The sequence below is a fragment of the Pinus tabuliformis genome, chromosome X (genome assembly GCF_031772625.1).
Source record: "Pinus tabuliformis cultivar Carrire ecotype Pingquan chromosome X, CPIR1, whole genome shotgun sequence".
In the NCBI taxonomy this organism is placed as follows: Eukaryota; Viridiplantae; Streptophyta; class Pinopsida; order Pinales; family Pinaceae; genus Pinus; species Pinus tabuliformis.
Genome location: NC_142308.1, coordinates 1,082,847,341 through 1,082,868,189, shown reverse-complemented (window position 1 = coordinate 1,082,868,189; position 20,849 = coordinate 1,082,847,341). Strand labels below are relative to the sequence as shown.

The window sequence follows — 20,849 nt, the reverse complement described above, 5'->3', positions numbered from 1 at the left end:
CTTACATATTTGAAGCACTCCATATTATATACAAGATGAAGAAAGATTTTTGAAGGATGAAATTAGAAGCTATAAATGATCTATGCTAGCACTCAAAATGATCAGAAGACCAAGTGCATTCATGCTATCTAAGTAACTGAAGTACTGTAGCTGACATATATTATTGGTCAAGTTACAAAGGTTTTGTGACATTTCTATGAGGTCTATCTGAAACTATATAAGGCAACTTGACTCATTTGGAGACCGTCCATTTTTGACATTCAAAAAGACCATTATCTTCGTAATCAATACAATTTTGTCGCACTATGATTGTATACGTAGGGGACGAAGGGCATAAGTGTGTTATAGTTAAAGGAACCAAAACCAAATGGATCATCTCCAAGGCATGAATAATGAAGACATACGAAGAAACATCTTTCTGTGACATTTATGGCAACACACTTGAGTTCATTATGAGACCATTGCTACCGTAGTGGATGAATTATCTAGAGGATAGAAGTATGACAACTTGTTTCTAGAAAAATACATAAGACAACTCTCTTGAAGAACGAAACCTTCCAGAATTCATCTCCTTGGTTCACATCCTAGTTTGAAGACTAAGACGTTGGGACTCTGTGGATGAATTGTGATTTGAAGCTTTATCTTTGATACCAATGCATGAAGCAGTCACACTATCCATATCTCCTTCTTATACATAATAAAAGAATGAATGACATCAATAAAGCCGACCTGAAGTCTGAAAGAAATGATTTAAAGGATTAAAACGAAGTTGCAAAGTGACAGAATTGAAGAACGTTACTCTGTGTTACATACAAGGATAGAAGTTTGGGATATGTATAAAGGGTGATGAAGCTCATCTCTGCGATAAGAGTATTTGAATGAAGTCAGTACATGTCAACTGGAGGAATAAAATCAAACCTCTACAAAGAAGGACAGGTAAAATAAAAAGGGTACATATAAATTTTGTTCATTTGCATCAAAGAATCTATATTGAACATAACACCAAGGCTTCTAGGTCATGATGAAGCCTAGTCTAGAAAGCAAGAGTAAGCTAATAAAATAGTGACAAGGTCTGCATAGATGCATTAATTGACATGATAACATCCAGATTCCCTCCTACATATGTGTACTAGGTTTCATGATCAAGGAATGAAATCCTTTTTATAGAAAGCATGAGAATAATATCTCTATGGTTTTGTAGCTAATCCATTTGCATGCTTGTAGAATTTGCATTCCTAACATGACAGACCTCGAAGACCTTGAAAATTCTAGGGTTTTGTAACTAACTCTCAAGTGTGGTTGTAGAATTTTGCAATTCTTGAATGACAAATCTTAATGATTATGAAGAATCTAGGGTTTGTAGAACTTGCAGTTTGTGAGGTCTTGTAGACTTTTGGCATTTGGGGTTTATAAACCCTAGCAAAGGTTTGAGTTAGAAAAGTCCAAGGAATAAAAAACCCTAACTGATTGTTTCTGTTGTAAGAAGAAAAACCTAACTCTTGAGATTGATAGGAATGACATCACGCTGATGATAGGATATTGTTGATGAAAAGATCCAAGATTAAGAGGGAGTTGACTCTCCCAAAAAGGATAAGTATTCTATACCTAATTTCTATAATTATTACTGTTGCTATTTTGTCTATGTACCTTGTCTTTTGTTCTTTCATAGTCTTCTAACAAAGGTTGTAGGTCAAGATAAGATCAATCTAAGCTTGACTAACAGATATAAGATTTGGAAGAACGTAGCAAAGCACGAAGACAAGAAGAGAGTATGCATCAAAAGAAGTCAATTAGATGGCAACATGAAAGCAAGATTTAAAAGAGAATAAGTTTACCTGTCTCAGCTAGAAAGAAGTTGTTAAATTCTAAATAGATACAATACTACTAGAAGTTTGGCTCCACATGGTGTTTGAAGAACTACTTGATGACATGTATTGAGGATCAATACTTTTTGAGGATAAGGTATCCAAGATAAGAGTAGTCTCGAGGATCGATATTCTCTGCAGATAGGGTATCCAAGATAAGAGTAGGTTTGTGAGCGCATACCTGGTGAAGATTTGGATGGTGTATGTGTCTGGAGAGAGGTGGTGGTGGTGTCCAAATTTATGCCTCCCAGCATTATGCTATGATCTAGTGGAGAGATAGAGCTTGTTAGTCAAGGCCTTGTTATGTTTGACAATGCAAGTTATGATGATGATGATGTTAGAAAATTAGAAAGGAATAAATATTTTTTCTAGTTGATAATTACTTGTGATATCTTTGAATTCTTATTATCTTTCTTATGTTCTTCTTTTAGCTTAGTTCATCAAGCAATTACCAAAACCAAAACACAAAGATCAATGACACCAAATGTAGGCAGTCAGCCAGGGCTAAAACTCCTATGTAGGGGAAAACCTAGTCAAGAACTCTTCCTTCAGTAATTCAAAATGAGGTAGACCAAGATGTTAGGCCAACAAACTTTCCTCCTCCACCAAGTCATCCTTCCAAGATGATTTAGTAGTCTCTTCTTATCCAACAACTTCAGCCCAACAATAATCCAAAAATTCGACTTCCTAGCTATAGAATTTCGACCCTAGCTTTAGAATTTCGGCCTACCCAACTACTGCAGAATCTCGACCCCCTGTAATACTCTAGAACTTTGCACGTGTGGGATAGGAGAGAGAAAAACTCGACTTCTCTTGCTTGATAAGGTCCTCCTTCTTTGCTAGCCCTTTCCTCTTCTTCCTTAGAAATTCACACTTTTTTTGGCCCCAGAAGTTGCAAATTGAACTTGTGAGTCTGTGTCAAATGAGGTTGAGTCGCTTCCTTTATATAGGAAGTTCTGCCCTTCTGTTTAGGCCGACTTGTCCAGTTTGAGGCTGACTTGGTGGAGGAGGCCTAATTGACCTATTTTACAATAAAATAAATTTCTTCTTTTTGACAAATAGAGACCAAGAAGGGTCTTCTACAATATGACATGGACAAGGACACTTGATATAAACCCTAGAAGCCTTCAATGGAGGCTTTGACCTAAAAATAATTGACCCAGGCATGAAACCCATGCTTTAATAAGTTAATATCTTTAATAATAATTTTCTTTCTTTCTTTCTTTTGACAAATAAATTACATCATGATTCAAATATAATTATGAAGACTGACACTAGTTACATTCTTGAACACTCTCTCTTAACTATGGAGGTATTCATAATTTACAATTATATATAGAGGTACATGGAAGATCTCAAAATGAACTATGTAGAGTTCTAACACACTCAGTACCATGGACTAGATGCCTGACCATAGTATTCTATCCGGGTCAGACTAAGATGGACTCAAGCTTTTAGCCACTCTAGGTACCATCTGACTTACTAGCTAACCATCAACCCAAGGATCTAGGTGCATATCCAAGGTTGGAGCTCCATGACCAATGCCACCCTCCCTCTTTGGGATCTAGACATCAACACATAGGTCGACCAGATGTCCTCCCAAGCATGTTGCCATTAGATGCATCATCTCTCCCTAACAAACTAGATATATCCATTTGTCCAAGCATGCTTACAAGTGTTCATCCTTGTTTATGGAGAGATTTACTTGTTCAAACACAAACTCCAATCAACAATAAACTTTCAAATATACATAAAAGTAAGCACAAACCTTCGGGGTCCTCATTCATTTTGATGTTTCTTTCATCATCAAGTTATCCATATATAATTTGTCAGAAACTTCTTTCATTTCTTTAGTAGCTCCAAATATAGTCTCAGAACTTTTCAAGTCTTTTGTTTGTAACTTCATGGCTCATGAACATCTATCTGTAGTTCTTTCATTGTTTCATCCTTTCTTCAAGGTATTCACTGTTATAATATGCCCTCCCTCAAAACTAGGGAGATGTACTCCTTCTATCCAGGCTCCCTCTTACCTTGGGGATATCAACAACTTCACAACATCGAAGCAACTTCAGTCTTTCAAGGCTTCATCTTTCTTATGGCATCAAGGTCATCTTGATCATCATCATTCTTATAGCTTCCTTTCATCATGCTCATTATTATGAACATCTTCAATCACGAACAACTTCAACATCTTGGAGATCATGTACCTGCAAAACTTTAATAGCAAGTACAACAAAGTACAAATATACAAAAGCATGAAGTTAACTAAATCATACTACTATAATGGAAACATTCAAACGTTCAAACTTTAGACACCAAATACCTAAGCCTAGTTAGGTTCTGTAATATTCCTACTTAGGAAATACAGTGATAAACAAAGCAAATAAGAATATGCACACACAAAAAATTCAAACACATAAGTGAACATCTGGAATACCACCAAAAATATCACCCAGCTGAGGCATTTTATTAAATATAACAGCAGTACAATGGGGGTTTGGTGTGAGTGCACCTGGGCTTGCCAAAAAGGCAAGCTAGACAAGCCCCAGGTGAGAAAATCCAATGCCCAAGTGTTGGAATGTGTGCTTTAGCTGTGCCCTGCAATGCCCTGGAAAACTGCCTAGTTTGTTGCAAATATTTGTTTGTCCCACTTCTGATGCTCAAAAAATTCCAGGAAATTAACCCCAAAATCCTCTCAAATAACCCACGAAAAAGCAAAAAGGGTTTGGTCTACTTTTGACCCCGAAATTGACCCCAATTTCAGTGTGCTCCTCAATTGGCTAGGAATTTCGGCCCACCTAGTAAATCATTGCTCCAAACCTCCAAAACAATGCAAAATGCTAGGGCTCCACTCCTTCAGATATCTCCCCAAGTCCCCAGCTCGAATAAGCTCCCAGTGGTCCCTTCCCTAGCTCACACGTGTGCCCAGAAACTCCCTCTGCATAGGCCCATGCAGTCACCAAGATGGTCACATTGCTACAACAGGGCTCCTCCAGAATTTAGTTGACATTTCCCCCAAAATATCTAGCAAATGATGGTGCAAGGCTCCCCTGGAGACCCCAACAAGATTTTTGCTCTTCGCTGGCCACTCCAAGCAAATCGTACTTCGATCCTATGCCTAGAACGCAACAAGAAAACCCCCACGAAATTGCATGAGGATGATGCTGAACAAGCTCACAAGGAAATCAACTTCCCTCGTGCTGGCACGCGAAGTCTGCCGAAGCAAGGGGTGAGAAACTCACTTGAGAATCTCAGGTGCAAACTTGACTCAGCAGCTCAAGCGTGCTAGGTGCAAGTAATTGTCAAATTGTCAAAAGCCCCAAACTGATGTGAGTCCTCAATTTATATTTGGTTGCCTCTCCCTCATGTGGGTCCCACCATCCAACTCCTTTCCTTCCCAAGTAGCTCGAATTGCCTAAGTGGAGTGTATTTCCCTCTTGGTGGTCCCCACATTCCACTAAGAGTTCGATTTTTGCCTTTTTCCCTTGTGTGAGTGCCTTTATCAATAAAAAATTGGAAGTGGGGTCCTCCAACCCACTTCTCCTAAGTTAGAACCCAAAATTGTCAAAATTGTACAAAATTATATTCTCACTTAGCAATAATTGCTAAGTGGGAATATCATAGGTTCATAATTGATAAGAGACATACTAAACTTCAGTTTCTAGCTAGGGTTTTGTCACAAACCCCTAGACTGTATTATCGAGACACAAAGCCTTAGATATCGACAATTCAATCAAATTACAATCCAATCATATTGCTATACATCTAGGGCTTGAATATTACTTACAGAATTGTATGAGAAACTCTACTAGGGTTTGTTGCAGACCCTAGATTTTAGCATCAAAGCAAATTCATGTCAACAATCAAAAGCAATATCATTATCTCCTAGAATATCAATCTCTACAAGGGTTTTGTTACAAACCCTATATTTTACCAATGTTTTAAAACTTCGACTTTGACTCTGACTCGGCCGAGGGTCGGTCGGCTTGATTTCAGTGACTCGGTCGTTGTAAAAAATACATTAAATATTTATTTTTTATAAAAACACATAATTTTAAAGATTTTCATTCATGTTTCCAAACACACAACATTAGAATATAGATAGAAGACAACATATGATCAAAGTAGGCTCATGAATGTATCCATTATATCAAAATGGCACCTAGTGCACTGTCCAATACATACACGATGTTGATATAGAGATCAAAACAAAAACACATAACCAAGGAGGCTATAAATGGCCTCTACAACAAAAGTCTGTGACCAGTACTACTGGCAACTGCTAGAGTTGCCAACATCATCTGGCTTAGTGTTACTTGGGAGCGGGAGTGAAAGTGGGGAGCGAGAGCGAAAACGGGAGTGGGAGTGACATTTTCAGAAGCTCCTGGTTTGGGAGCGAATCCCGGAGGAGTTCGACAACCAATGTCACTAACATCAAGGTACATAGAGGGATTGGTGCTCTTGATTAAATACAAGTTCCATACCCCAATACATGACAAAATTCAATGGAAACATTGCAATCCTCCAATCCTGAAATCCTGAAATACTAATAAGTCTGTTGGATTTTGAATGAAATCTAAAATTCTACTTTCTCCACATGAAAAATTGATAAGTCTGCTGGATTTAAGAATTTAACATTACCATGAAATCTGAATAGCATATCAATACTAGGAGAGGGGAATGGACCCCAAATAGCACTTAACCAATTTAGAAAACACCTTGGAGTCCCCAACAATCAGCTAAATGTTAAAAAGTTAAAAAAAAATTAGAAAAATCCCTGTTTTTTGGGTGACTTGCCGGATTTAATGACTCGGCTAAGTAGATGTGGAAACGACCGAGTTGGCCGAGTCAGCCATGACTCGGCCGAGTCATGGCTGACTCGGCCTCCCGAACCGTTTCCTCCACCGAGTCATATTTCTGGGCAATGAAACGGATCAACTCGGCCGTTTTCGTTTCGAATCGGCCGAATTTTAAAACTATGGATTTTACAAATCAAAACATGAGTATCAACAATTAAGTTAGCATACTTGAATATATACATGATTTCATAACCATGCACTAGCATCACACAACAATATCTACAGAGTAAATCCAATACGCAAACATTAATACCTCAAAGATAGATATACAACAATTTTGACCAGACTAGGGTTTCGATCAGATAGATGAATATGTACCTAGGGTTTCATTCCTAGGATCTTACTATGACTATTACAATGGTTTTCCTTATAATCCCTAAATTATCAAACCCTAAATATCTAGGGTTTCATTATATAACCAAGACATCAACAAATCCTAAAGAATCAAGGTTTCTATCATAACAATACCAAAACCCTAAACAAAGAATGAATAGGTTTTCTAGATTTCATCAACAACCCTAAGTAGACTAGGGTTTCATAATCAATATTGACACACCCTTAGGTTAGGGTTTTATAGTGAACCTTTTAGGGTTCCATAAGAATGATCAAATGATAATATAATGAGGGTAGATTCAATCTAATGATCATTCACCCAAGCAAGAATCTGTATGATTCGAAACCCTAGACATAACGATGTCAGTAATGTAAAGTAAATTTTAAAAGAGAATGATCGTACCTTTTACATGAAGAGAACTTTAAAGTTTATAGTCTAAGACATACCTTGAGTTGTTTCTTAACAAACCTTGTAGTACATCAAATCTTGAAGGGTTTTTCCTTTGCAACAAAACTTCTTTCATGCTTCAAGTTTATCCTTTGAAGTCTCCTCCATATCCTTTGAGCATTCAGTAAGTTTTTCTAACCAAGGAAAATATAAAGAAAAGATTATTAGCATACAATACAAACATATTTTGATATGAGAAGGAAACCAAACATAAAAGAGGAGACAAGGAGGAAGATACTTATCTTTGGTAAAATGGTGAGGGCTCCCTCTTAATCCAATCTCAAGGGATATGTATGGAATTAGGTTGTCCTTAACCCCATCCACTGTTAGGTTCATAGCCAAGATTTTGATTTCTCTAAACTTTGCTTTTCTCGCTTCACTTGATTAATTTGTAGGCTTCTTGATTTTTCCTTGAAGAAGATCCAAAACTTTGCTCTTTGCAACAATGAGTTCTATCCTCTTTTTCCAGGCCCTGTAGTTGGAGGCACTTTCTAGTTTGTTTTCCCCCTTCATTGAGTTTGAAATAGTTCTTGTAGATAGTAGGCTTATCTCCTTATATGATCCTTTTTCTTTAATAACCTTCCTTTGATTTCCTTTTCCTCAATAGATTCTCAACCTGCCTTTTCTTTTTTTCTTCATCTTATCTCTGAAACCATTTAGAAAATTAGAAAGGCAAAAAGATTTCCTCTAGTTGATAATTACTTGTGATATCTTTGAATTCTTATTATCTTTCTTATGTTCTTCTTTTATCTTAATTCATCAAGCAATTACTAAAACCAAAACACAAGGATCAAGGACACTAGATGTAGGCACTCAGCCAGAGCTAAAACCCCTATATAGGGGAAAACTTAGTCAAGAACTCTTCCTTCAGTAATTCAAAATGAGGTAGACCAAGACCTTAGACCAACATACCTTCCTCCTCCACCAAGTCAACCTTCCAAGATGATTTAGTAGTCTCTTCTTATCCAACAACTTCAGTTTAGCAATAATCCAAAAATTCTTCTTCCCAGCTATAGAATTTCGACCCTAGCTTCAGAATTGCGGCCTCCCCAACTACTACAGAATTTTGGCCCCCTGTAATACTCCAAAACTTCTCACGTATGGGATAGAAGAGAGAAAAACTTGACTTCTCTTGCTTGATAAGGTCCTCCTTCTTCGCTTGCCTTTTCCTTTTCTTCCTTAGAAATTCACACTTTCTCTGGCTGCAGAAGTTGCAAATTGAACTTATGAGTGTGTGTCAAATGAGGTCGAGTTACTGCATTTATATGGGAGTTTCTGCCCCTCTGTTTAGATAGACTTGTCTAGTTTGAGGCTGACTTGGTGGAGGAGGCCTAATTGACCTATTTTACAATATAATAAATTTCTTCCTTGACAAATAGAGACCAAGAAGGGTCTTTTAGAATATGGCATGGACAAGGACACTTGACATAAACCCTAAAAGTCTTCAATGGAGGCTTTGAACGAAAAACAGTTGACCCGGGCACAAAACCCATGCTTTAATAAGTCAATTTCTTTTTCTTTCTTCTGACAAATACATTACATCATGATTCAAATATAATTATGAAGACCGACATTAGTTACATTCTTCAACAGATGATGCTTATCAATTCGATGAACAATCAAGTTTATGGCAAATTTTGAGCATTTGAATTATGTAAAGGAGTCCGAGTCTGTGTTGGATGGTGTTGTCATTGATGCCAACCCATGGAGTTGATAGGGTTTGACCCATGGAGTTGATTGGGTTTGACTTTGACTAAAAACACCAGTCATTGATATCAAATGGGTAATGAACGCATCTTAGTAATTGTCGGATTACATCAAGATAGCAGCTATACTGTTGGATGGTTGAAAACCCAAGTCCTAGGGTTTGGGTTCCTTGACTGAGGATGTACCCCGACTTTGTCGAGGGTTTTTGGTAGGTCAAATCATTGAGTTTGGGTTGGAAATCTATGTCATTAGATTCTCCTTGAAAAGATGTTTCGTTGATATGTGGTACACCTCGAGAGGCCTCCTGGTTTGAGAGATATTCACAATTGAAGTTGGTGACCCCAGTTTCTGGGCTAAAACCCCAAGGGGTAGTGACATGACACCTCCTCCTACGGTTGTCAATATATGACATTGTTTATCACTGTAATCTCACCACGTATAAGTTACATAACTCCAAGAACCAAAGGCAATAAACCAATCACTGACTTCACAACCTAGGTAGGACCATATGCACTAAGCCAATCGTTGATTTCAAACTTTAAATAGGGTTCTTAAGGGTTAGTTACCATTATTTATTAATTATTAAATGAGTGCTTATTGATTTTTGACATAACATTAATTTAGGGAGTGTCCCTTAGTGTTTTAAAACAACAAAAACTTTTATTTAAAAAGTCTAATTCTTCACCATAAGGGCAGTTTTCCTTTTCTTAGGGCCTAAGACAATTAATAAACTATTATCATTTATTAAACCATGCTATTAAAATATTTAAAATGAATCTAAAGATCTTCAACGTCTAATTTAAAGGCCCCTAACTAAGCCTAATCAAACAGTATAAAAGGAGATTTAATGCACTCAACAACTAACTTACATTTAGCTCTGAAATTCTATTTGAATTTTGGCCTACCTGAAGTAGGACAGCGAAGAATCTCTAGGGCAGCAAAAGCTTGGTTAATTTTCTGATTGGACTCCAAGTATCTCTCCTCCACTTGGCTTTCAAGGTATGTGTTTGCGTTGACTGTTTGATGATTTTTTTTGAGTCTTTCGTTGAGTACAGGTGTAGGGATAGGCCGCAGGCCTGTATAGACACAATCTTCCTTGCAGATTAAGGATTCTAATCCTGTAGTTTTCTCGGCCAAGGGTTTCCTCAGGAAACAGGCCTAAAGAATGCACCTTTTTATCTAGCAGTTCTAGGTCTATTAGCATAATGACCTCGTATTTGGATCATTGCTAGTAGTACCATACCTTGACATGGTTTTGTGTTAATGCGACAACTATAATGCATGAAGCAACATCACCTTTGGACTATATTGCAGTATAGGATATTGAGCTATGCAAATATGATTGTTTGAATTGATGCCTTACCATGACAAACTAGTTTGACTTTGACTGCTACAGAATTGACAAATGATGTAATTATGGGAATGCAACCGATCCAAATCATTGACCTGACACCTTGACTGTTTTAACAAGTAATGAGAGCAACATACATCTTGAACTTGACATAAGAAACTGTGACTTGAAGACAACTGCTAGCTTAACATAGTGACCATTCTATATGACAACAATGCATTGCAATTGTCTTGACTTAACTTTGACAGTGACAGCAATATATGGACAGCAAGGTAGTTGTGAACAATTCTTATGATTGTCTCAACAGTGAGATTATAATCTCTTATACAGTGAGAAGGTAATCTACAGCAAGTGACATATTGATGTTGATATAATATCTAGACCATGACTTGACACATCAATGAAACTATTACATAATTTTGACATGACTATCTACTTGACAGTTTTGTACAATGACCTTGACTAATGTACAGTTAGAGTTTTATTGGCATTGGTCCATTAACTTATGCCAGCATGCATTGATGTGACAACTAGAATATTGAATGCAACAACTAAGCACCTAATGAACTTGACTGGCAACATGACAGTTGACATTATTCAGTGATAAGGTGATCTACAACATGTGACACATCTTGACTTTGACAGTTGCTTGAGACCTTAACCTTGACTTAATTCTTTTGAATAAGACTTAACTATGACACATGGTTTGGAACAGTGAGTTTACATCTAGTTGACAAGTGTCTTTGACTATACTTGACTAAGACGTTATATGACAATGTTGCGTTACTATTGAGTTGACACCTTGACTTTGACTTGACCTCTAGATTGATGTACTTACACCTATGATAGTGATGACCTAGGGATTTGTCTTGAAGTGATGACCTAGAGAGAGTATACAAGTGACACGACTGTAACTTTGCAGGGAAGTAGGATTTGAAGGCATTATCATCTAGTTGTACAAGCATATTGACGTAAAGATGGATAGCAGGGTTTGACAAGTTGAGCAACAATGTTTACATATATGCTGGTAGCTCTCTGGGGAAAGAGTTTGAGAGCACTAATTGCAGGTCATCGGGATGACCTGAGGCACCTTAGATTGTGCCATAATTTGGTAGCAGTACCAGATTGTTGTAGCATCGAGTGTACCCTGATACGATGATAACAGTGGTTGTGCATTGATGACTATTCATTCATGAGCAGTGACATGCAGTGATAGTTAGTAGTTGTGCAGTGATTTGTAGTGACAGTGATATACAATGTGCAGTGACAGTAATGTGCAGTTGAACAATGATAGGTTGATGTGTAGCATTGTGCAATGATCAATTTGCGGGAACAATGATCAACAACTACTAGGATTCAACATTTATTCTACATCTTTCTTACAATTATTCTACATTGATTCATTGTACAAGGGATCCACTGTGAAAATTGTGAAACATGATCTACCAAATCTTCTGGGTGATTGGAGTCACGTTTAGGTTGTGGTCTGAGAACACTTCAAGGTAGCAGTAGGGCAAGTTGTGGCTTGCAGAGAGCCTTGTGGCGTCCATCCAATTGTGGTTGATAAACTGACAGGGCAATGAAGCATTATTTCTGATAGCAATTGGTAAACAGAGTGTTGGGGCACTCATCAGGTTGTGGCCTGACCTACAGGGTGTTGGGGTGTCCTTCTGGTTGCAAGTTGCAACATGATATTAGTGTTTAGTAACGTCTTACAGGTTTTGACCTATGAATTAGGGGGTTGGCGCATCCCTCAGTGGTAGCTGAAATCTTGATGTAATTAATATTTCTTTTAAAGAGAGAAGAAAATAATTACTAGAGAAGCTTTTGGTGGTTTTTGACTTGGAGGGGGTTTTCCACCTAAAATTATTTGTGTCCATTGTTTTATCTTTCTGCATTGTTATATGGTGTTGTCTACTGTGGATTATTATTTGAAGAAAACAATAATAACAACTGAAGATCAAGTAATTCTTTGAAAAAGATTAAAAAGTACTATTTGGGAAAAAATATTGATTCATGCCCCTATCAGTGTTTCCAACAATTAGAATCAGAGCTTGGTTCCTTCAATAACAACTTAATCGCTAGAAGGTAGTTTTAGAGCATAGATATGGGAAAGCCAAAGAAGCAGGTTGCAAGGATTTCCAAGGAAGGTACAAGTACAACAAAATTTGAAGAAAGTGATTATTGTGTACCAACCCTTGATTTTGATGCAGATAATTACTGGATATGGGAATCCAGGATGGAAGTACATTTGCAAGCACATGGAGAATGGGAATCAGTTGTTTCTGGAGACACATCTACCGACAAAGCTAAAAGGTACAATTCAAAGACCATGAATGTAATTTTGAATGTTTTGGCAAATTTTGTGAAAACAAAAGTTGGTCAATGTTCAACAGCTAAAGCTCTTTGGGAAAAGCTTCGTAATCTCTATTCAACAAAGCAATTACGTCAAGATGTTATTGAAAATTCAGATCCTTTTGATTACAATGAAGAAATTGGAGAAATGTGTAATTGATCAAGGTGATAAGGGAACTCAAAAGTCAAAAGGAAAAGACAAGATTTTTGGAAGCAGAATTGAAGACAACAAAAGAACTCATCAAGGAAATTGAAGAGTCTAAGAAGAGGATTAGCAGTCTCAGAATTGAATTGGAAGAAGTCAAGAATATGGAGACACAAGACCTCAAGAGTGAAGTTAATGCAGGAGCATGAGGCTTGAAGACAAAAGGCTTCGTTTTTATTCCAAAAATCCAAAAAAAGTTTACAAGCAAAGGAGTGGGGTCCTCTAGCTGTCATTTTACAAAGTTTTCTAGATAAGATTTGAGATAACATATAGGTATTTGAATGATTTTGTAATTAATCCAAGTAGTTCAGACTTAGTTGAGATTCTCGGGGAGAATATCATGCAGTTTAGGTATTTATCTAGGATTAGATAGATTCGATCCATTGATTGAGGATCGGATTGTTGAATGTAAGGTATTTATGTAAGTTTTGAACTATTGTAATAGGATTTGGCTATAGAGAACTAGACTGTAAAAAAAATTGAAATATCTCTGTCTCTGTGTATTCTGCGTATGAATGGTCAATCCTAGAGGTTTGAATTCCTTCGAAATATCTCTGAGTGTGTTGTTTTCTAGTTCATCTCTTGGAATTAGATTATGTAATAATCGTGTGTTATTGTGTTTAAAATCTTCATTTCTATGTATCGGAACAACCTGGGTTTGTTTTAAGAAATACAACTTAACCACAGTCTAAACCTAGCGGAAGCGCTAAAACCTTGGCGGAAGGAGCAAAACCCCGATAAAAGCCGTGAGAGCCTAGGAAAAGATCTGAGCCGTTCGATCGACAGGCACAGATCTAACGGTGGTCGCGCACTCATAAGTGCGAACGTTAACCCAGAAAACAGACGCGAAAAATCATTCAACTGAGTTAATAGCTTAGTTGATTGGGACTGTCCGATTGAAGGAGGCCGATCCGACAGTAGTCGCGTGGTTAACACGCATGGGGTTTAATTTGGAAATCAGACGCGATATCGTATGAATTGTGGTTTATTCCAGTTGAAGTCCGGTCAATCACAACCATTCGTTGTGAAAGGCGCGATCCGACAGTGATCGCATGGTAAAGGTACACACAGGCTAATTCAGATTTCGGACCCGAGAAATTATAAACTGCAACTTTGTTTTCCTTTCAGTTCTGTGAGAAAGGTAGAGAATTGTGGAAAAGACAGATGCAAGAAGTTTATGAACAACGGTGTTATTTCCTTTCAGTTCCGTGGTAAGTGAGGTTCTGCCATATTTCGAGTAATAATAACAATTCTGTTGTTTTTAGTAGAATAGCTAAGTTTGGAGGCGGATGATTGAAACTCCAAGGAAAATTGAAGAAGAACTTCCACCTGCGCTTGAGGAGATCGTTTCTAGATTTGAGTGATTATCCCTTACACCTGCAACCAGACCACTAGAAGTCCAACAGAAGCAACAAGAACTCAACACAACCTTCGCAAAGATCAGCGAGCTCAAAAACAGATGCAGGAAGTAGAAATTGAATGGACGAAATCTGATCAAAGATACATATCTGCAGTTGACCAAAAGCAAAAGGAATTGGAAATCTCTTCAGCTGAACTAAGTAGGGTCAGGATTGAGATTGAGAAGCAAAAGGAACAAATACAGTTACTCAATAGAGAATTTGAAAAGGCCTCTCTCATCAAGCTACAGGTTGAAGAAGTAGAAGAAAGAAGGAAATTGTTGAAAGACAAATTTCAGGAAGACCTTGCTCAAAAGCAAAGAGAACATGATGCAACTCGTGATGAGATCAACAAACTCAATGGATCATAAAAAGAACACTTACAAGATAACATATGAAGAAGAAAAAATGAAGGAAATTAAGGCTGGTAAAGCCCCAGTTGATGAGAAATCCAAAGGGTGGCAGTTAATAGATTTCTCTTATTATGACATTATCATGTGATGTTTTTCATTATTATTATTTGTTCTTTTGATTTATCTATTCTTATCATCAAGACTAATGCCAAGCAACAAATAGAAGAGGACACATGATGTAGGCATGCAGCCAATGTAGGCATGTAGCCAGGGCATAACTCCACTCTAGGGGAAAACCCGATCAAAATTCTTCCTTCAGTAGATTTAGAACAAGATGAGATGACTAAGACCCTTACAACTTAGACTCAAGACCACCTTCATCCATCAAGTCAACCTTATCATGATACTCACTAAGATAGCACTGGAATTTGTCCACTGTGATAGCATTGAGATCTTCTCATTGTGGTGGCACCGAGACCTTCTCACTGTGGTAGCATTGAGACCTTCTTACTGTCGTAGCAACGAGACCACCTCACTGTGGTAGCACCGAAACCTTCACTGTGATGTATCACCGAAAGTCTCCACTGTAATGCGAGTTCTGTGGTCACTATAATGCGAGTTCATCTCTGCAATTAACCGAGACTTGTCCATTGTAATACCACTGAATAGCATCAAAACTGTATCATTGTAATAGCACCGAAATTGTCCACTGTGAATCCGAGCTTCTGTGGTTACTTGAAAATTATTTCTGTGATTAGTCCAAGTTTTTCTGTGATATGTAATGCAAAAACCTTACACACACATATATAGTTGTCCAATATAAATGAGCCGACATGAGAATTCCAACAGTTCTGTCTTCATATAGGTCGACATGAGAATTCGAACAGTTGTGTCTTCATATAGGCCGACATGAATTCACCTTATGGAAGCTGACTTGATGATGAGTCCTTCGACAACAAGGAGACTTTGATGGATGGAGGAGTCTTCAAACAAAATTGACTTTGACAATCCTATAGCCTACAATGGAGGCTTGACCTATAACAATTGACCCAAGCATAAAACCCATGCTTTAACAAGTCAATTAAATTAATAATAATATTTTTTTCTTTCTTTTGACAAATATATTACATTTTGACTTCCAAGTACAATTATGAAGACCGAACCCAGTTACATTTTTCAACGCCAGTTGATGAAGGTACAAGCTCCACATCTTCGCAGGATGATTCTAAGAAGGAAGCTGATCAAAGTGAAAAGCCAAAGAAGAATGTTGCAACTCCAAAGAACAAGACCAAGCTGTCAAGAACAAAGGACGACAACAGACTACAACACTGCCTCCAAAGAAGAATGAAAAATCTTCCAGGTATGTTCGTTTATTTAATGGTTATTGTTTTTTATGTGCTAACTATGGACATATGGCCAAGGATTGTAAAGTTGTTGACATGTACAACTATCAACGACCATCGCATCCAAATGAACCATTCATGTATGCACATTTATTTAATGGTTATTGTTTTTTACGTGCCAACTATGGACATATGGCTAGGGATTGTGAAGTTTGGCAAGTACAACTATTTTCTGCAAAACCCTAGAAGCAAGTTTGCAAGTTTGTGAGACAAATACTAGATGTCATCTTCTATGGATGACATTGAATGCTTTAAATGTCATAATCATGGACACAGCTCAAGAATGCAAGTACCATCCAGATATGGGATGTTACAAGTGTCACAATTATGGACACATAGCTTGTCACTACAAGAACAAAATGGAATCAATCATGAATATTGATGATGAGAATAAGAAGGTTTGGAAGAGGAAATAGATATAGGATGAACAAATACAGGAAGAATAGGTATAGGATCAGCAAGAAGTGCAGAAAGACAAGAAAGTCCCAACAATCATGCTTTTAGGATTTGTAACAGGTTGTGAGGAATCAAGTCAAGATGACTCATTAGGTGAATCACTATTTTGAACAATCCGGCTCATTGACTCCTTGAAGTTTGTAGAGGGGGAGTCTATGCAGCAGTATATGGCACAAGTCTACGATTGACAAACAAATAGTTTGAACAAGATGGTAGTTTCATAACAGGTTCAGGGGGAGCAGAACAATTGAAGGATTACAGGTTCACAAAGGAAGGTTTCTCTTCAAGGGAAGCACATACAAGACATAGGTCCATAGGGATCGTCATTGACAGACTATTACAAGAAGGCTTCTCATCAGGGGGAGCACAAGCAGATAACAGGTCCACATGAAGCAAGCAAATTCTCAGGGGGAGTAACCCTTTGCCATTGATGTCAAAGGGGGAGAGAAAAACCTGAGAAGGAGATTGAAATCTTGAGAAGAAGGTGAAGCATGATGTCAGGGGGAGTTGTACTCATAGGAGGAGTACGTGTGTTGCCATTAATGACAAATGGGGGAGATTTTTGGATGGTGTTGCAATTGATGTCAACCCATGTAATTCACTGGGTTTGACTTTGACTAAAAACACCAGTCGTTGATGTCAAATGGTTAATAAATGCTTCTTAGTAATTATTGGATTACATCAAGATAACAACTATACTGTTGGATGGTTGAAGACCCTAGTCCTTGGTTTTGGGTTCCTTGGACTAAGGATGTGCTCTAACTTTGTCGAGGGTTCTTGGTATGTCAAATCATTGAGTTTGGGTCAGATATATTTGTCATTAGATTCTCCTCGAAAAGTTGTTTCTGTTGATATGTGGTACACCCTGAGAGGCCTCCTAGTTTGAGAGATATTCACAATTGAAGTTGGTGACCCCAGTTTCTGGGCTAAAACCCCAAGGGGTAGTGAAATGACACCTCCTCCTACGGTTGTCAATATATTACATTGTTTATCACTGTAATCTCACCACGTATAGGTTACATAACTCCAAGAACCAAAAGAAATAAACCAATCACTGACTTCACAACCTAGGTAGGACCATATGCACTAAGCCAATCATTGATTTCAAACTTTAAATAGGGTTCTTAAGGGTTAGTTACCATTATTTATTAATTATTAAAGGGTGCTTATTGATTTTTGACATAACATTAATTTAGGAAGTGTATTAATTTAGGGAGTGTCCCTTAGTGTTTTAAAATAACAAAAACTTCTTATTTAAAAAGTCTAATTCTTCACCATAAGGGAAATTTTCCTTTGCTTAGGGCCTAAGACAATTAATAAACTATTATCATTTTAAAATATTTAAAAAGAATCTAAAGACCTCCAATGTCTAATTTAAAAGCCCCTAACTAAGCCTAATCAAATACTCTAAAAGGAGATTTAACGCACTCAACAACTAACTCACATTTTGCTTTGAAATATTATATGATTTTCGGCCTACCTGAAGTAGGACAATGAAGAATCTCTAGGGCAGTGAAAGCTTGGTTAATTTTCTGATTGGACTCCATGAATCTCTCCTCCACTCGACTTTCAAGGTATGTGTTTGTGTTGATTGTTTGATGATCGTTTTTGAGTCTTTCGTTGAGCACATGTGTAGGATAGGCCGTAGGCCTGTATAGACAAAATAATCCTTGTAGATTAAGGATTCTAATCATGTAGTTTGCTCGGCCAAGGGTTTCCTCAGGAAACAAGCCTAAAGAATTCACCTTTTTATTGAGTAGTTTCTAGGTCTATTAGCATAATGACCTTGTATTTGGATCATTGCTATTGGTTCCATACCTTGACATGGTTTTGTGTTAACGCGACAACTTTAATGCATGAAGAAACATCACCTTTGGACTATATTGTAGTATAAGATATTGAGCTATGCAAATATGATTGTTGGACCTAAGATATAGATGTATGAATTGTTAGAGAATCAGAAAGGCATAAATATTTTCTTATTCTTGATATTACTTGTGATGTTTCTTATTATTATGATTCTTTATATCTTCTTTCCTTTAGTTCATCAAGCAATTACCAAAGTAGCAACACATAAAACAATCGACATCAGATGTAGGAACTATGCCAGGGCAAAACCCCCCACGAGGGGAAAAACCAGTTAATAAATTCTTCCTTTCAATAGTATTCTTTGAGACTCTTCACCCTAGACCAAGACAAGACCTTCCTTCCACACCAAGTCAGCCTCCTAGAATTTCAACCTCTTTCTAGCAACTTCGACTAGGCAGTAGCTTTTGGCAACTGATAGCTTCCGTCAACAGAGAAACTTGGAAGACTTCGATCTCCCAATCCAGGATATGAAATAGAGAGAGAGAGGCACCAAAATTTCGATTTTTCCTTTCTCCTTAGACTTCCCCAAACTCGCATTCACTTCGGCTTCCCGACAACAGACTTCACACCTTTTCCTAGCTACAAGAGAACTTCACACTTTTTCCTAGCTACAAGAGATATTGAACTTGTGTGTGAGAATGATGCTCCAAATGAATTCGATGAGCTTGTATTTATAGGCTCCATGTGAGGTCAAATAGGGTCCTTAGGCTGACTTGATCTTCTTCTACGCTGACATGGTATGGAGGATACATAAATCATATTTAACTCAATAATTAACCTTTTTACATGATTCAAAAGCCCAAGAAGGGTCTCTTTAAAAGTACAATGACTCTATTGACTTAGAATAAATCCTAGAAGTCCTCAATGGGGACTTTGACCTAAAACATGGTGACACAAGCATGAAACCCAAGCTTTAATAAGTCACAATAATAATGATAAAAATTATTTTCTTTATTCTTTTGACAAGTACATTACATGATGACTCAAGTACATTGACTGCCACAAAATTGGCATATGATGTAATTATGGGAATGCAACCGATCCAAATCATTGACTTGACACCTTGACTATTTTAACAAGTAATGAGAGCACCATACATCTTGAACTTGACATAAGAAACTGTGACTTGAAGACAACTGCTAGCTTAACATAGTGACCATTCTATATGACAATAATGCATTGCTATTGTCTTGACTTAACTTTGACAGTGGCAACAATATATGGATAAGAAGGTAGTTGTGAACAACTCTTATGATTGTCTCAGCAGTGAGATTATAATCTCTTATACAGTGAGAAGGTAATCTACAACAAGTGACATATTGATGTTGATATAATATCTAGACCATGACTTGACACATCAGTGAAACTATTACGTAATTTTGACATAACTATCTACTTGACAATTTTGTACAATGACCTTGACTAATATACAGTTAGAGTTTTATTGGCATTGGTCTATTAACTTATGCCATCATGCATTGATGTGACAACTAGAATATTGAATGCAACAACTTCCCTTAGGCTTTGATCTTTGGCCTAGGGAAAAGTGTCCAAAAGAATTTAATTTTTCTCCTAAAGTAACTTTATAATTTTTATAAAGTTAAATCTAATTTAAAAGTGACTTTAAGTGATAAAGTTATTAAGTCTAATTTTAAAGTGACTTTTATAAAGTCAATGAAAAATTAAAAAGGAAAAGTGACTTTGGAAATAAATGACTAAGTGGGTCTTTATTAAAGTGGGGTGAATTAAAAAATAAAAAGTGAGATTTAAATGAGCATTTAATCTCAGCCTTAGATCTCAATCTATTTCAGCCATTGGATTTAGGTATCACCCAAAAGTCACTTGGGGTTAGATTAAAGGAGGAAAATGAAGAAAAGGTCATTCATTCTTTCATGAGCAGATTGGGAGAAGGAGAGCAAGAGAGCAAGAGAGATTTCTGAGCAGGGAGGAGAATGAGACAGCAGCTTGGCACACATTCCAAGGCAGCAGTTGAGCAAATTTGTACAGCTGGTTCAGCACACAGTGAAAGACAGATTTTGGCACGATTTTCGAGGAGTGGTTTGCACAAAAATCGAGGAGCAGTTTGCTGATTTTTCTGCATGCAAAACGAGGGCCGTACAACGCATTTATTGCAGTCCGTACAACAACATTTAATGCTGAAAGTGGGCACGAAAATCAAGGAGGTCGTACAACATTTATTGCTGTCCTGTTTGCTGTAATTTCCAGTTTGCTGTGAGGCATGGGAAAA

The 20,849-nt window shown here is 37.3% G+C and overlaps 1 protein-coding gene across 2 annotated transcripts in view; it reads left to right on the top strand.

Moving 5' to 3' along the window:
- LOC149143584 (uncharacterized) overlaps positions 1-20,849 on the top strand; it is a 282,472-nt gene that overhangs the window by 76,955 nt on the left and 184,668 nt on the right. The gene's annotated exons all lie outside the window — the stretch shown is intronic.